Genomic DNA, 16,547 nt, shown 5'->3' with positions numbered 1-16,547 from the left:
ATCATTTAAGTGTGAGAATTCAACAAAAAAAAAAAGGAGTAAGTAATGATAAATTGACTTTGATAACACGAACAGATCGGACAAGAAAGATGTGGTCATTTAAAAATTGTAACATTTAATGAGTAAGACGGTTCTGTGTGTGGGGGATGGAACTAATGAAATTATTATTAAAGTTCGATGAACAGTTGCTTCCGTCCTTAAAAAAAAATTGACAGTTAATGCAATCTTTGTGTCATTTTCCTTCGTGCAGAAAAGTATTGAATTGAATGGTATGAGGTTGAATACAAAATTCATTCAGCATGACTAGGGTATGGGTGAGTGAATGAAAATACACGAATATATATAAAGAATTTTCAATCTTCGTCCAGGCTAAGAGAAGCATCGAGAAAAAGAGAGAAAGGGTGACATGAAATAATTTTCAAACCGGCGGTCCTCTTTATGTACTGATGCTTGTTGGAACTGAATGGTTTGAGAATGGACACAAATACACACACACAATGACAAAAAAATCTCCAAAGTCTCCACGACAAAAAAAAAAAAAAAATTTCTCCGACAACAACAACAACAAAATAAGTTCTATAATACTTAAATTTATGTAGAAAAAGGAACAAGCCAAGGCAGGAATAGGAAACAGCACAACAAAAAGGGGTAAAATACACTAGTGTGAGTGTGTTAAAAGCCTTTTAAATTTTTCGCATCGATGGGATGTCGGTCGTCGGAAAAAAAAAGAATGAAAATCTCTTGAGAATAGCCAGAGCAAAAATATTCTATAGCTTTAACATCATCAGCCCCTGTCTATGCTTCAAACTTTTTTTTTTTTTTTATATTTTCAGTAATGTTGTAGTAAATATATATAAAAAAAATCACATTGAGGTGGTATGAGGGTGGAATGAAAAGGCTAGCACAGAGTTCTGACCAGCTTCGCAACTCACCCACCCTACCCCACCCCACACAGCACACTGAACAGCAGCAGCAGCAAAAAAAAAGTGAAAGTGAAAATTTAACATTACGATGATGATTCTATGAAAATGTAAAAGGGGTGGTGGATGTGCTGTGTATTGAAAAGTGAAAGGAAGAAATTTTCATTCTTGCTCTTGCTATTCCGCATCTTTTTATGGCCAAGCGTTTCCAATTTTTTTATTTTCACTTTCTCCCTTCTTGTGTGTGTATTTTTTTTTTTTATGTATAAAGTCCGAAGTATGCTGGCCAACTGCTTACTTTACATATAAGTAAAATATGTATGTGTTGCTGCTTTGCTGATGCTGCCTATATAGATGTATATATACATTTGTGCGTACATGAGGAGGCAAGTTAGGGAGTTGTTGGTCAGTGATGTCTTGGATGACTTGGTATTTAAGGTTAGATGAGGTCTGGTGCTGTAAAAATTTTGGTTTTTGTGAATTTCAGAAGTAGCTATATTATAATCCGGAATAGATATTTGTTGTCCGTTCTACTCACTTACTTACTTCTCTGTCCGTACAGATGAATTGTGGCTTCAAAACGACTCACAACGGAATAGAAACTAATCATCATCAACAACCGTTTTATCAGATAACAATTGATTTTTGCTTCAAAATTATGAATTTGTTAGCTTAATTTAGCGTATTTTGGAATTTTCAAAATTAAACGACTTTTTGAAGTTCAAATTTTGAGGTGACAAAGAGATGTAAAGCATTTTAAATTTCAGAAACACGTTAAAAATTCAGCTGTTTTCAAATAAATTACTGTTAAAGAAGATGCAAAACATCCGAAACATTGAAAATACGTTTGAAAGGTAACGATTGTCCCAAATTTAAAAATCTTGACGCGAAAAAAAGATGCAAAGCATTCCGAGCCTCAAAAACTCATTAAAAATAAATACAAATAGATGCGAAAAAGATGCAAAACATTCAGAACCTCAACAATCCGTTAAAATTTTATTCGTTTTTGAATAAATTGATGCAAAATAAGGATGCAAAACATTTTAAATCTCGCAAATGCGTTGGAAATTTAAAAGTTGTCCAAAAATTCGTTAGAAATTTTTATTGATTTGAATTACAAAGAATCCAACAATTTTCCAGTGAATTCATAATAGCCAAGCGGATATAGGACCATTTTTAAGCACAACTGAATGAAGCCTTGGTTCACAATTGATCTGTACGGTCAGCAAAGCAGAGTTGCAAAACAGGCACCAGTCACAAGTAAAAACCGTACGATTTCTTAATAATGTGTATGGTTTTGAGTACAAAAGCCTGTGACAGGTGCCTGTTTTGCAACTTTGCAGCGAAGTAAGTAAGAAAGAGAGAACCCAGCATCCTTTCAGTCTCACACTACCTTTAACTGTATACCAGTTCCTTTAAATTTCAAAATCAATAAATGACGTCATCCACAAACTCTCCCCTTCATCTAAAAGAAGAATACAAATTTTACAGAAATTTTCTTCTTTCTCCGTGTGCTGTGCTGCTTTTTTTTATGTTTTCAGTATAAGCGCTGCTGGAAAATTTTTCACATGTGGAAAAACTATGTGTATGGATATACTTACATAATGTATATTAAAACCCATCTCAGAAGGACATGAAAGTCGGCCTCCTCATTCCACAGAACAATACACAAAAATATATATTTTATCTCTCTCTCGCTCTCTGCTTTTTCTGCATGACAAAAAAAAAAACTTTTTTAGTCTATATATATATAAATGTACAGTTGAGATATATATATACGAAAAATATCCATAAGAGAAACATGCGTGGATATTTAAAATGGTAAAATTTACAAAAGGCATTGAATGAATGTTGATGGTATGAGGGATGGTGGAAGTAAGAGGTGGGTTGATGATGATGGGGGTGGGGGGTAAAAAATTTAAGGGCGAGTTGGAGGGGTTGACTCGAGGACATTTGAATGAGATATATGTTTGGGGACGATGAATACATGCGAAACAGTAACTGACGCTTCTCGATGAGAATTTAAAGTATGATAGTAATGTTTACTGATGTATATTTCTTGATATATATGCGTAAAATTATGAAAACTTTAGTTTTTTATATTCACTGGGATTTTCTAGGATTTTTTGAATATTTTTGTCATCTCTTCTTGTTGTTTTAAAGTTAGTTTGTTGGACGGATGGAAATGAGGGAGAATAAGAATTTTCTACATGCCATGACTAAATATTCTCCTTTTTTGATAGTTATAAATTGTATTGAGATGTAACATTTGGTGAAAATTGGAAGCATTTTATAGTCAAATTTGCGACTTGGTTGATAAAAAATTGTTGGGATATGGAAATTCTATTGAATTTTATGAATGATATACGAAAGTTCAAAGGTTTTTATGCTGTTTTGGACGTATTAAAGCTGGCCTGGTAATTTAGTTGCTTTAAAGTTGGATATTTTATAGAAAAATAAACATTTGAATTGAATTTATTGATTCAGGGAGAATCAGCACATTAAATTCTTGATTTTGTCAATAAAGATTTGAATTTAAATAATGCTAAATTAATCTCCTTTATAAGCAGTAAATCCACAACAACTGAGCACATATATGTTGACTTGTGCATCAATTTCCGTTAATTTAGCTGAATTTTGATCAAATTCAATTTTTCAGATTGTTAACTACCCCTAACACAAAAATTTCAAATCTAAAATGACCGTTACATTTACTTTCCAGTATTTCCCTTAAAAAATCTTTTACTTTTCTTCAGAGTTGCAAAACAGGCACCTGTGACAGGCAAAAATATTACAAATTATTGATAATTTGTATGGTTTTTTTTTTACAAATTCATAAAAATTATCAAGAATTTGGACGGTTTTTGTCTGTTTTGTAACTCTGCTTTTCTCTCCCAAATCCAACAATTTAACCTTGTAATCCCCAAAAATTTCCCACAAGCCGAAGCCCGCCAAGTAAATACACAAAAATAAAACAAAAGAAATGAAGATTTATTCACTTAATTTTGTTATCAACATCACCATTAAGTCTAATTCAATGACAATTTTGGTACTTTTACTATTCAAGCTAAAATCTTATACAACAAAATTGACTTTAACATATGTTATACAACCAATTTAGTTTATTGTGATTCTGTCAAATTGTTCCATCAAGTGCGATGCACATGTGTCCTTTAGTGACCATTCATACGTTGAGATATTTGTAAAGGCGGAAGTCTATTGTTTGTGTGCATAATTGCAATCCCTACACATATGAGTTGTGTTATGTGATTTTGTTATGGATGGAAGTATGAATGTGAAAAAATGTGGCCTTCATTAACCGAGTTGTCATAGATACTTTATGTCGATGGAAAGTGCGTGTTAGAAAGCTCTTGAATTTTTCAATTCAATTCTTCATGAGGACAATAGAATTAAAATATTAGTTACAAAAAAAAAAAAAATTACAAAATATTAGTTGAAATTGTCCAAAATTTAACGTGTTTCAAAAATTTATATTCGTCCAAAATTTAACGATTTTCAGAAAATTGGATTTGTCCTAAAGTTAACGTTGTACAAAAATTTGAATTCGCCCAAAAATTAGCATTTGTTCAAAATCTAAATTGGACCAAAAATGAGCGTTTTTCAAAAAATTCAAGTTCGTCCAAAAATTAACGTTTTTCAAAAATTTAAATTTGTCTAAAAATCAACGATTTTTCAAAACTTTGAATTTGTCCAAAAGTTATCGATTTTAAAAATTTTGAATTTGTCTAAAAATTAACGATTTTTCAAAAATTTACATTTGTCCAAAAATTTAACATTTTTCAAAAAATTGAATCGGTCCAAAAGTTAGCATTTGAAATTTTGTCAAAAATTCAACGTTTTTCAAAACTTTAAATCCGTCGAAGAACCTCCTCACTCTCAAGAATTAAAACATTCTCAAAACACACAATTCCTTCAAATTACTCTTCAAAAATGATGAAAAATTGTAGTAAAATGAAATAAAATTAAGAAACGCGAGTTAGCATGGAAAGAAGTAAACACAAACAAGGGAGATTTTAAAGCAAAAATTTCAAAGAAATTATGAATTTAATAAACATATTTTGTCGACACATTACCATAATAAATGAACTTTACTGTATTCGTGCCATAAAAATGATGATATTAAATTCATTTATGTTCTTTTTTTTCACGGGGCTGCTTTTTATACAGCAAAGTAGAAGGAGATTGTGTATATCCCATCACTTCCGAATGTTAATACTTAACTTTTATTACCCGGCTCTCTGTTTACACGATGAGCAGTGAACCACCTGAAGTGTGATTCGGTGTGCTCTTTTTTTTATGTGTCAATTTTTAAAACGCAGATGAAGTTTTATAGTTTTGGCACATCCTTTTTTCGCGTGTGCCCATGGCTAATGCGGCTATCGTAAAAGTAAAAAAAAAAAAATCTTAACATCTTGCACCTTCCAACATTATGGCACTATAAAAATTTATATATTTGCATATACCGCGTTTAAATATTTTACAAATTTTGTCTTACTGTACATCGTGCATTTCATTTATTTCAACTCCCGTATAGCACAGAAAAAAAGTATAAAACATGACTTTCCATGTGGCTATTATGAAATTTTTATAGTACTTCTCTTATTTTTACGATATATTTCCTTTAAAAAATGTATAATTTACCCTTTGCGAAATTCTTCTCTTTTTTTTTAGTTCCATCCATGTTGTATTATGATTATTATTATGATATCCACTTACTTATAGCTATTGCATGTTTATTCCCTTTACCACTCGCTCACTCATTCGACTCTCTTGCGTAATCGTGTGTATTACGAAAAGTGCAACCATAACTTTTTTGTTCATTTGCCTTTTTTCACTCGTCTTGCCCTTTTTATGAGCCTCTGAGAGTTCTCGACTGACGTTTTGTAACTTTTCATTTCAAATTTATTGCATAGAGGGAGAAATCAAGAATCATTCCTGATTTTATTATGCAAATGTATGCTTTTTCGCGAATGAAAAAACTTTCAACTTTAGTGGTTGTTTTGGATATCGCTGTGCATGGATCTTGGAGTTTATAGCTGTAATTTTAAACAAAAATTGTGTAAATGTCTAATATTCTTGAAAAAACATTGAATTTTGAAAAATAACCGTTAAAAATTATTTGAATTTTAAAATTTTTGAAAATTTCTCCACTTCGAAAAGTTTTTTGGCTATAATTTTAATATTGAAGTTGCATCTTGAAAATGTTATTTGTATTTCAAGTTCAAAAAAGTGGCAAGAAACTAATACCAGAACAGAGAATTCTTAAATCTTTCAAATATTGATAAAATCTTAACTTTTTTATCAAATTTAAACACGTGGTTTCTTAGATTCATGTTATGAAGCACTAAAAAGCTGAAAATATTGAAAAATATCTAATATCCTGAAAGATTCCTAACTCATTTTCAAATTCAACTCCAAACTAACGAAATAAGATGAATTCCAAGGTCGATTGTCTGCCACAAACTCTTTAAAGCCACTATACACCAATTAACAATCTTTTAATTCAAATGAAAGACACAAAATACAACTTGTGAACAATTTTGATTAGTCTAACATCACACAGCATAAACATGATTGTTGAGTTTAAAATCCATCGTGACATTCATTCGTTTTTTATATTTCTTTCATTTCAACTATCAATCATCACTCGGATCATTTCTATTTTTAGTGTTATTTTTTGATTATTTTAATATAAGACGTATGAAAAAAAATAACTTTGCGTGACTTAAATTCATTCAGTCAATAAAAAGTGGATATTCCTTTGAAATGCCACTCGGTTAAGAAACATGAACTGAAATTTAACAAAGAAAAGTTTTAAGAATATTTTTCATATTTCTTAATTCAATGTTTTTATAGTTTTGTAGAAGATTTTAATTTAATTTAAAAAATGTTTTGATGAAAATAAATCGACATGAGGTTGAAAACGTCTGAAGACTTCAAAGAAATTCTAATTTGATGAAGGTGGGCCAATGGATCTTGATATTGTAATTATGGAGTAAAGATTTACTTTATCGATTGAAGTGCGTTCAATGAAAAAAAAATGATTTAAAAGTCTTTGGCTTCAAAAGTGTATTCAATAAAAAAATGATGCGAAAGTTTTTGCCTCAAAAGTGTATTCGGTAAAAAAAGATGCGGAAATCTTTTATTACATAAGTGTATTAAGTAAAAAATCATGCAAAAATCTTTTGCATCAAAAGTGCGTTCAATAAAAAAATGATGCAGAAAATCCTTTGTTTCAAAAGTCTATTCAGTAAAAAATGATGCCAAAATCTTTTGCTTCAAAAATTTATTCATAAAAAAAGTGATGCGGAAATCTTTCGCCACAAAAGTGTATTCAGTAAAAAAAAATGTTGCAAAAATCCTTTGCTTCAAAAGTGTGTTCAGTCAAAAATGACGCAGAAATTTTTTTGCATCAAATGTGCGTTCAGTAAAAAAAGAAGCTGAACTGGCAGTTCGTTAGAAAAGAAATAGTTCGCATCAAATGAATGCTCAGTAAAAAATGAGGCAGAAAAATCCTTTCGCATCTTAAGTGAATTCAGTTCCAAAAAAAGACGCAAAAATTAAATTTTCCTTATTTTTCAATTACAATACTAGACAACCCCCCATTGACACACATTCAGCAATTAAATAAAACATAATTCAAATGTTTTAATGTAAAAATCCTTTCATCTAAATTACCCTTTTTTCCCTTTTTTTATCACCATCAACAAATAACATTGATAATTGCATTAAATTGCCTCCAACTATGTATGCTATAAATCTCATTTCCACACATGTTCATTTATTCTCATATAAATTTGTTGTTATTCATAAAAAGCCGCGAATAACATTCCCAGTTCCATATATCCGCAGCAAAATGTGTATACATATATCAGTTAAATTGTTCATGTGAACCACAAAATGCTTCGTGAATGCATGAAAATGTTTCTCATTCATTTCGATATGTGTGTAAAGTTATTTCTGTTTCCACCCTCTGAATACAGTGCGCTTTTATGTGAAATAAATGAGGTGATATGATAATAAATTTATTGGAAAATCATACGATTTACTTTCACATACTAAAATGAGAATTAAGGAATGGAATTTAGTGATTTATTGTGTACAATCAAATTGGGGAAATGGAACTGCTTTTACAATTGATTTCCCATAATCTCCTTGTAAATATATGTCTATTAATAAATTACTGTTTAATAATTTTCACACTTTTGAAACATAATTTCCATTTCCATGAACTCATTTCATCTTTCAAAACTAATAAAGTTTCCATACCACGTAGCATAACACTCAGTTATGCTTATTTTTATACTTTTATTTTGCTGCACTATTGAACAATAAAGTTGTGGTTTTTGTGAAGGTTTTTGTCGTGTTTGGATGGCAGGAAGAAGTTTGGTTTCATTATGAATGGTGTTCTTTAATTAAATTCAGCTCTGCAGTCTTGTTTGTTCTGCACTTCAGTTTAGATTGTTTACTGTTTCGATTCAGCGTGTTCAGTACTTCAATTCAGCATATTCAGCATATTAATTCAGTTCATTCAGTAATTATAATCAACTAGTTTAAATGTTTCAGTACTCCAATTAAGTTAATTCAGCTTGTACAGCACTTTAGTTGAGTCTATTCAGCACTTCAATTAAGCTTATTCAGCACTTAAAATTAACTTATTCTATATTTCAAATCAGCTTGTAATGTCCTTCAGTTAAGCTTATACAGCATTTCAATTCAGCCTATTTAGCATTTCAATTCAGCTTTTACAGCATGTTCACTTCATGTCAGCTTATTCATCACCTTAATTCAGTTTATTCAGCACTTCAATTCAGCTTGTACTTTATTTCAATTTAGCGAATTTAACATATCAATTCAGCTTATTAAGCACATCTAACCAAATTATTCGGCAATTCCTTTTAGCTAGTTAAACATTTCAATTCAGTTTGTTCAGCTTATTCATCGATTCGATTAAGTTCATTCAGCGCTTCAATTCCTTTAGTTCAGCAAATCAATTTAGCAGTTAGTTCAGCTTACTTAGAACTTCAATTCAGCTTAGTCTGCACTTAAATTCAGCTTAGTCTGCATTTCAGTTCAACTTGTTCTGCACTTCAATTCAGTTTGTTCAGCACTTTGATTCAGCTTATTCAGCATTCTATTTCGGGTTATTCAAAACTTCAGTTTATTTTGTTCTGTTTTTCAGTTCATCTTGTTCAAAACTTTTATTCAGCTTATTTACTATAATACAAATTATTATAATCTCAAAAGTCTTAATAATTCGAATTTAAGAAATCCGTTAAAAACGTTTTATGCTTTCTTTCTTTTCAAACACTTTTCATAAGTTCTCAAACACACTCAACCCCCAAAAATACGCTCATGTCTCCTCCAAACGTTGAACTTATCATACGAATCCTCTTTATTGTGGCTGTGTGTGAAAATAATTTTCCATGATACAGATTTTTTTGCGAAAATATTCATTGAAGTGAATAACAATGAAGTGCAAAAAAGCAGTGAATGAAAATTGCTTCATTAAAGAGTCGTTTGTGCTGGCAAAAGCATTTTTATTTTTTTATTAAGCAACGAAATGAAAGCCATGGTAATTTTCAATTTCATGAAAATCATGTTTGCTGTTATTCACTGCTTTAACCACCCCACAAATTTATGCTTATATGCCATATTATTACTCTTACTCTTTTCTCGCTGATTCTTTCGCGAAGGTAATTTGATTGAAATGTTTTTCACACTCACATGTAACAAATTGAGCGATAAATTACAGTGAAAACTGCTTTGAACTTTTCCATGTGAATTTTTTTCTTTTTTTTATTGTTGATAATTGTTCAATGTGTTGGATGCGAATGACGAGAATTGTCTGTACATGAAAGCAATTATAGCGTGTTGCTGCCCATAGCTTTTATTTATCTCTCCATCCAGTCGCTTTTCCGCATGCTATTAAATTTTTTTGTTTGTGTTTTGTTAAATGTTTGAGAATTTTCACAAACATACTGAAATATCAAATATCATACTGTTGTGGATCTTTGGCCGTTTGTGACACTTTTTGGTATTATTTGAGACAGTTTAGGACATTTTTTGTATTTTTTTGAAAGATTTAACGGTTTTTTGAGATTCGAAAAGAAATCAAGGGTGTGAAAGTGATCAAAAATTGTCAAATAATATCAAAAATGATCGAAAACTGTCAAAATATATCGAAAATTATCGAATATTTTCGCACCTTTAAGAAAATTTCTCTATTTTGAGATTTGAAAGGAATTAAGGGGTGTGAAACTACTCAAAATAAACAAAAATAATCAAGAAATGATCAAAATTTGATTGAATAGTTTTGCATCTTTGGAAGAAATTTTCTAAGAAGTTTCGTTAAATTTAACGAATATAATTCAAATTTTTGAAAGCCGTTAATTCAAAAAATGTCAAAATTTAGCAGAAATAAGATGAATTTTACGGTAATTATGGTACGAGATAGCATCCAGTAGTCAATCATAAGCATCTAAAACATAAAAAACACTGCCTTCCAAACAAAAAAATCACAAAATTTCCTCAAAATTCCAATCCTATTCTAAAGTGTTGTTTTAGTAACACGAGGTGATGAGTAAGAAGAGAACAAACCCTTGTTCGCGAACACACAGTATTGAAAAAGTTTGATGAAAAGCATTATTTATTTATACGTCTTTCCATCCACTTAAATTCTATTTTTGGATAAGTTTTGTTATTTCTTAATAAAATAAAAACAATTTTCGATAAATTGAAAAAAAAAAAACAATTTTTATCGTAGGTGTAAAACCAAAAACTTTCAATTTAAGTAGGTGTACGAATTAGGACGGTTATCAATTCCTGAGTAAATGCGTTTTTCATTGGAATTTCAAGTCACACTTTATAAAAGTTTAAACAAGAATCCATGACAGAAATTGAAATGAAAAAGGCCAACTTAGAACGTTTTCAATGCACATATTCACCACATAAGCCTTCATAACATAAAAATATATATTTTGGCATGATTAGACAGCTATAACACTACCCCACTAACCTATAATAGAACAGAACTAAATCGAAAATGAGAGTCAACCCCGATTCTTATCACAAAATTTCAGTTTCTATTCCTTTAAATCCCCAATTTTAGTCAAATTTCGTGCCGAAATCAAAAACATTCATTATGCTAAATATAATCACCGTCTAGTGCTATTGAGATTGACAGTCCATGAATAGAAATTAATTATTAATTGAATAGAAAATTGTTACAATCTAAAATTTGCTTCACGATCGATTGGGCAAAAAATAAAATAAAGGAAAAAGTATTTAAAAATAAAACGGCAGTGAAATAGCGATGGTATTGTGAATTTCAATACAGAGGGAGCTTAAAGCGCATTTTTCTATTTTCATTTTTGGCAGATTTTCAAAATTTCAACGGTTTTCAAAAGTTTGAAATTAATGAATTTTAAAAGTTCAAATTTCAACGGTATTTGAAAATTTAAATTTCAGTGGCTTATAAAAATATGAATTTAAACGCCAATTAAAATTTTTGAACTTTACCGGTTTTCTAAATTTTGAATTTCGGGAGTTTTCAAAAATTTAAGTTTAAACGGTTTTCAAAAATTTAAATTTCAATCGATTTAAAAAATTTGAATTTCCACAATTTAAAAAAATTCAATTTAACTGATTTTTAATCAATTAAAATTTCCAGCTTCCAAAAGTTCGAATTTCAATAATTTTCAAAATTTTGAATTTCAACGAATTTTAAAGTTTTGAAATTTAACGGTTTTTAAAAGTTCAAAATTTTCAAACCCAAATTTACTCAATAAACTAGCATAAAATGCCAAATTCAAGCACCTTTATCACATAAACATCAGCTAAAAATTCTCACAGAAAAATAATTTACAGCATAAAAGTGAGAACTGCGAGAGCGAGCTATTGAGCTATTAGCCCCATTGTATATCGTGTATATGTTGTTTGGGGAGGAAAAATTTCATGCTCATTTCATGCCGCTTGTCTATGTTTATAACTTTTTAGCTTGGAGGGTTGTTAGTTTATCGTTTAAGTTTATGCTGAAAGCATTGAGAAAGTCACTGGTGCACGTTCAAGTCTTTAAAAACGAAAGAACATAATGTAAACTAGATGGAAGGAACATTAAATTATAATAATTATTTAAAGACGCACATAAAATTAAAACTTTTTTAAGGAATTGGAATATAAAAAAAAAGTAGAAAGAAACTTGACGGAGACAATGAAATATTGAAGGCAACAAAAAAAAAGTTCAAGGAAGTGTGTTCATCAAGGTAGGTTAGTGAAAATGAAATGAGATTCAGAGTTGCAAAGCAGGCAACTGTTGCAGGCAAAAACCGTTCAAATTCTAGATAATTTGTATGGTTTTGTTAGAAAACCATACAAGTTCTTAATAATTGAAAACATTTGTACGGTTTTTTGTAAACAGGACTTTGTGGCAGACAAAACCATACAAATTCCAGATAATTTGTATGGTTTCGTGAGGAAAATCGTACAAATTCCTGACAATTAAAAGAATTTGTACGGTTTTTGTCTGTCAAAGGCACCTGCATTGCCACTCTGAAATGAAAAAGGCAGAAAAAATAGAAAAAAACAAAAACGTCAGCAGAAAAATAGACATCATGTAATGAATACGGATTGATTAAATTAACTAGTCACGAATTCATGAGATGATGATAATGGAAAATGAGAAATAATAAAAGGAAGGGCTGGGAGATAAATGGGGAACATTATCTATCATCATCATGATTTCAAGAGTCAATGAAAATCCCATTTTATCGCATTTTCATTTAATTCAATCAAAATAGAGACTTCCTCTCGTTCCTCACAAATCTATTTGCTTTTTTTCGTCCTTCCGTATGATCGGTAGTAACAATGGAAAATTGATTAATTACATTTTTTTCTACTTCGTAACATAAATCCTCCCGCAACTCGTAAATTTATGTATATATTCACGCAGTATTAATGATGATTATTATTATCAGATATTGAATGTTTTTTGATTTGGTTCTCACGACCTGGGGGGAATTGATACAGGAAATAAGTTGATAGAGCATTATGTGATGAGCAATTGAGAGCAGTTTGTGGGTTGGAAGTCAATTTCAAAATTAATATGTAAAGATTGACTTGGAACTGTCAAAATTTATTTGAATTTTTAACGGATTAATTTAGTTTGAATCTTTAGAGAACAGTTTTTCTTTGAATGTTTTTAACGGATAAAATTATTTTGAATATTTAACGAACAAATTGACGAAATTAATTTGAAATTTTCAAGGAAAGCAATTTTTTGAATTATTTTAAGGGAAAAAATTATTTTGAATCCTTAACGGTCAATATTAAATTGAGTATCTAACAACGAGAATTTTTGAATTTTCTAACGGTTAAAAATTATTTAAATATTTATTTTTTAAAAAAAAAGTAGAATCTTTATGAGTTTTTCAATTGTTAAATGTAACGGACAAAATGAACTTAAATTTCTAAAGGACACAATTAATTTGAATTTTAGATATTTAACGGTTTTTGGCCAGAAAATTCAAAATAAATTTGAATATATATAGCTATATATGTACCGCATAAGACCAGCCAGTCAAACATAAATCACCTCACAGCAAATACAATCAATAATTTCATCATAAAATATTGCTCAATATATTAGGGAAGTGGAAACAAGACTTATATAATCACCTGATTGAGCTGATGATATAACACGACATCCAACAAATTGATACAGATTAGCCTGTTATCACTAAATTATAACTCACTTTTATATCCCCCACCCATCCAACAACCACAAGATGTTTAATAAATTTTTCCCAATAAAATCACAATGTTATCTAAACTTTACGCGAAGTTTATATCTCTGCCGCGTACACAGTAACAATGGGAACAAATTTTGTAACACAATTTTGAAATGGTTGGAGATTGAATTTTTGGGGATGGAGTGAGAAATGACGGTGGAAATATGGAATGTAAATTCTGACTTGTCTTTTTTTTGTGTTGGATGGGGATGCATAAACAGCATATTTTCCACTCTATTCAGTTGTATAAAAATTTACATTTTTCTCTCACTGACACAAAAAATATAACCGAAATTGCCATGAAGATGTGGCAAAAAAGAAGAAAAACTTTTGGCTTGTTAGAAGATTCTTAAAAGTGGAATTTGGGGATTTTTTTTTTCTTGCACGTAGTTCATAAAAATTGTAGTTGAAGCTGATTTTGTTCTGATTTATTTTAATGGTCTAATGGAAGTTAGGTTTATTATTTAACTGGTGGATTTTGAATAGGATGGAGTGTCGTTTTTTTGGCGGGAAAAATGTTGTTTTCAAGGACTAATTGTTAATGAAAACATGCTATTGATGGATACAGTGTTGCACTTGCTATTGGCAACGATAGAGCAAGGTACAGCTAATATTGGAACCTTGAAGTTTCCTTCTTTGTTTTGCCAGCGGTTTGCATTTGCAAAGAAGATGCATAGAAGTTTCTGGGTTGTCTGATTACTTACTTACTGTAACTGTGATGCTATGTGAAGCTTAGATTGCAACAAAATGCTTTTCTTTTGACTCTGTTGCTGGAAATGCTTTTTTTTTTGACTATTTTGCTAGCTTTATCACCTAGTTTGTACAAATTCTTTGCCAGGACGTAAAGCTGAAGTTATTATTCACTGTTCTGTGACATATAGATTTTAGATCTCCAGGAAGTATTTTTCCTTGAGGATTCCAACCAAAAACGGTGTAGCAAACTTGTGTTCATATTCCAGCATTGACATTTTCTTTGGTATTCCTGGTTTGTCTAGTTATAAACCTAGCATTTTATGATGAATTGTATTCTGTCAAACTCGGGAGAGCTTGTAGATTGGCTCTGTTCTAGCTTTATTATCGTAATTACTGTTACTGACCCGACAATGTCCTGTTTTTCTTTATTCGGAATTGAGAAGATATCTAGGTATCATCCGAAAAAAAGACAAGAGTCTATTTTGGTTAGTTGAAGGGTTTAGCAGTTCTTAATAGATACTTACTTACTTACTTCGCTGGCCGTGCAGATCAACTGTGATCCATCAGATGACGCCTTAAGCTGGCTTATCGCTGACTTTCGTCTGCCAATTACCAATTTCAAATGCATAACTGTTTCTATCGACAGCTTCCTTTCAGAAGTTCTTTGTGATTCTTTAGTGAATCCTTGATGATTATTAGCACCTCAATTCTTATTCACTCTACCAAAATCCAACCTAGTCGCAATAGAGACATCAAAAATTAAGACATCCAGCAACGAAATTTCCCCCAAAAAATAACACATCTAAGTGAACAAGTCGAGATCCCATTAAAATAACACACAAAATAAGCACTTCAATCTTAATATGATTAAAATATTGATCCTGCTACTTTTTTCCCGAGGTTAATATAATCACCTTAAACATTTCTTTTAAAACATCAAGCCGTGAAATTTTTCAAGGAAATAAAAAACAGCGAGTACAAGTTTGTGATACTTTGTAAATATCTTTTTAAGTACTTAATATCTATGATATTTAATATATCCAATTTTCCCTTCTTCAAATTCAATGAATTATTTCTTTATGCGTGATTTCTCCACCTCTAGTTCTTCCTGCTTGTCTTCAGAAAAAAAAAATTTTGTTTAACTTCAATTAAGTTGATTGATTTTTGAATGGAAGAATAAGAAGCGTAAGGTAACAGCGGTGAATAGAAGAAATAAGACGTCCTTAGACTTGTAAGTACTGCTGTGTATAGAAGTAAATCAGCGGGTGGAATAAAATGCCGAGGGAGAAGCTAATAATTTTTATATTTCCCAAAACATCCATCATTTGTGTTCCTTGACAAACTTCAATGTGTGTTAATATAAATGTTGCATTAATCCTATCAGTTCATTCAATGCGAACAAATCATCGCAGTCACATACGCATGTAAACGTTCTCACATTCCAAAAACTACCGTACGTACGGATAGAGAAATATTTTGTAACGAGATTTTTTTGTGCTTTGTCAGGACAAATTTCCCCCTTTTTCCTCCAAAATGTTGTTTATTTCGCGGAGTTGGGGGGATGAAACATACTTGTAAATACTTGATGGAACATTTTTATTGTCTGCTAGCTTTTTTTAATATCCGATTGAGAGCTCTTGACTTTGAAAAGCATATTCATCTTCTTTTTTCCATTCATTCATTCATTCACTTGCTTACTTTCTTCCGTCACATTTTCAAGTCAACACTTTTTATTCATTGAAATGCTTCCTTGCTGTTTCGTTGTTTGGGGTGTGCCGATAGGACGCCGTGCAGTTTGTTTATTGAGGTTGATGTTGTGTAATGTCAAGCACTTGAGGCATTTTTTTGAAGAATTGCGAATATTTTGCTCCCTATTGTTGTTTTTTGCAATTGTTTCTTGAATTATTCAATGATAAAGTGATTAAATGGAGGAGAAATGTTACTTAGAGTTGAATACTTACGATTTAATCCTGTAATATTGATAATTTAGTAGAAGCTTTGTTGATTTTATCCAAATTTGACTTTGTTTTGATTGAAAACTAAAATTGCAGAGTTTTTGGCCCTTCGTTAAAAATTTGAATTTTAAAAATCCGTTAAATTTAAATTATTGAATTTCTGACTTTTC

The sequence above is a fragment of the Chironomus tepperi genome, unplaced genomic scaffold (genome assembly GCF_022539635.2).
Source record: "Chironomus tepperi strain 1889 unplaced genomic scaffold, CSIRO-AGI_Ctep_v1 contig_171, whole genome shotgun sequence".
NCBI classification, from domain to species: domain Eukaryota; kingdom Metazoa; phylum Arthropoda; class Insecta; order Diptera; family Chironomidae; genus Chironomus; species Chironomus tepperi.
This window is presented reverse-complemented; position numbering follows the sequence as displayed.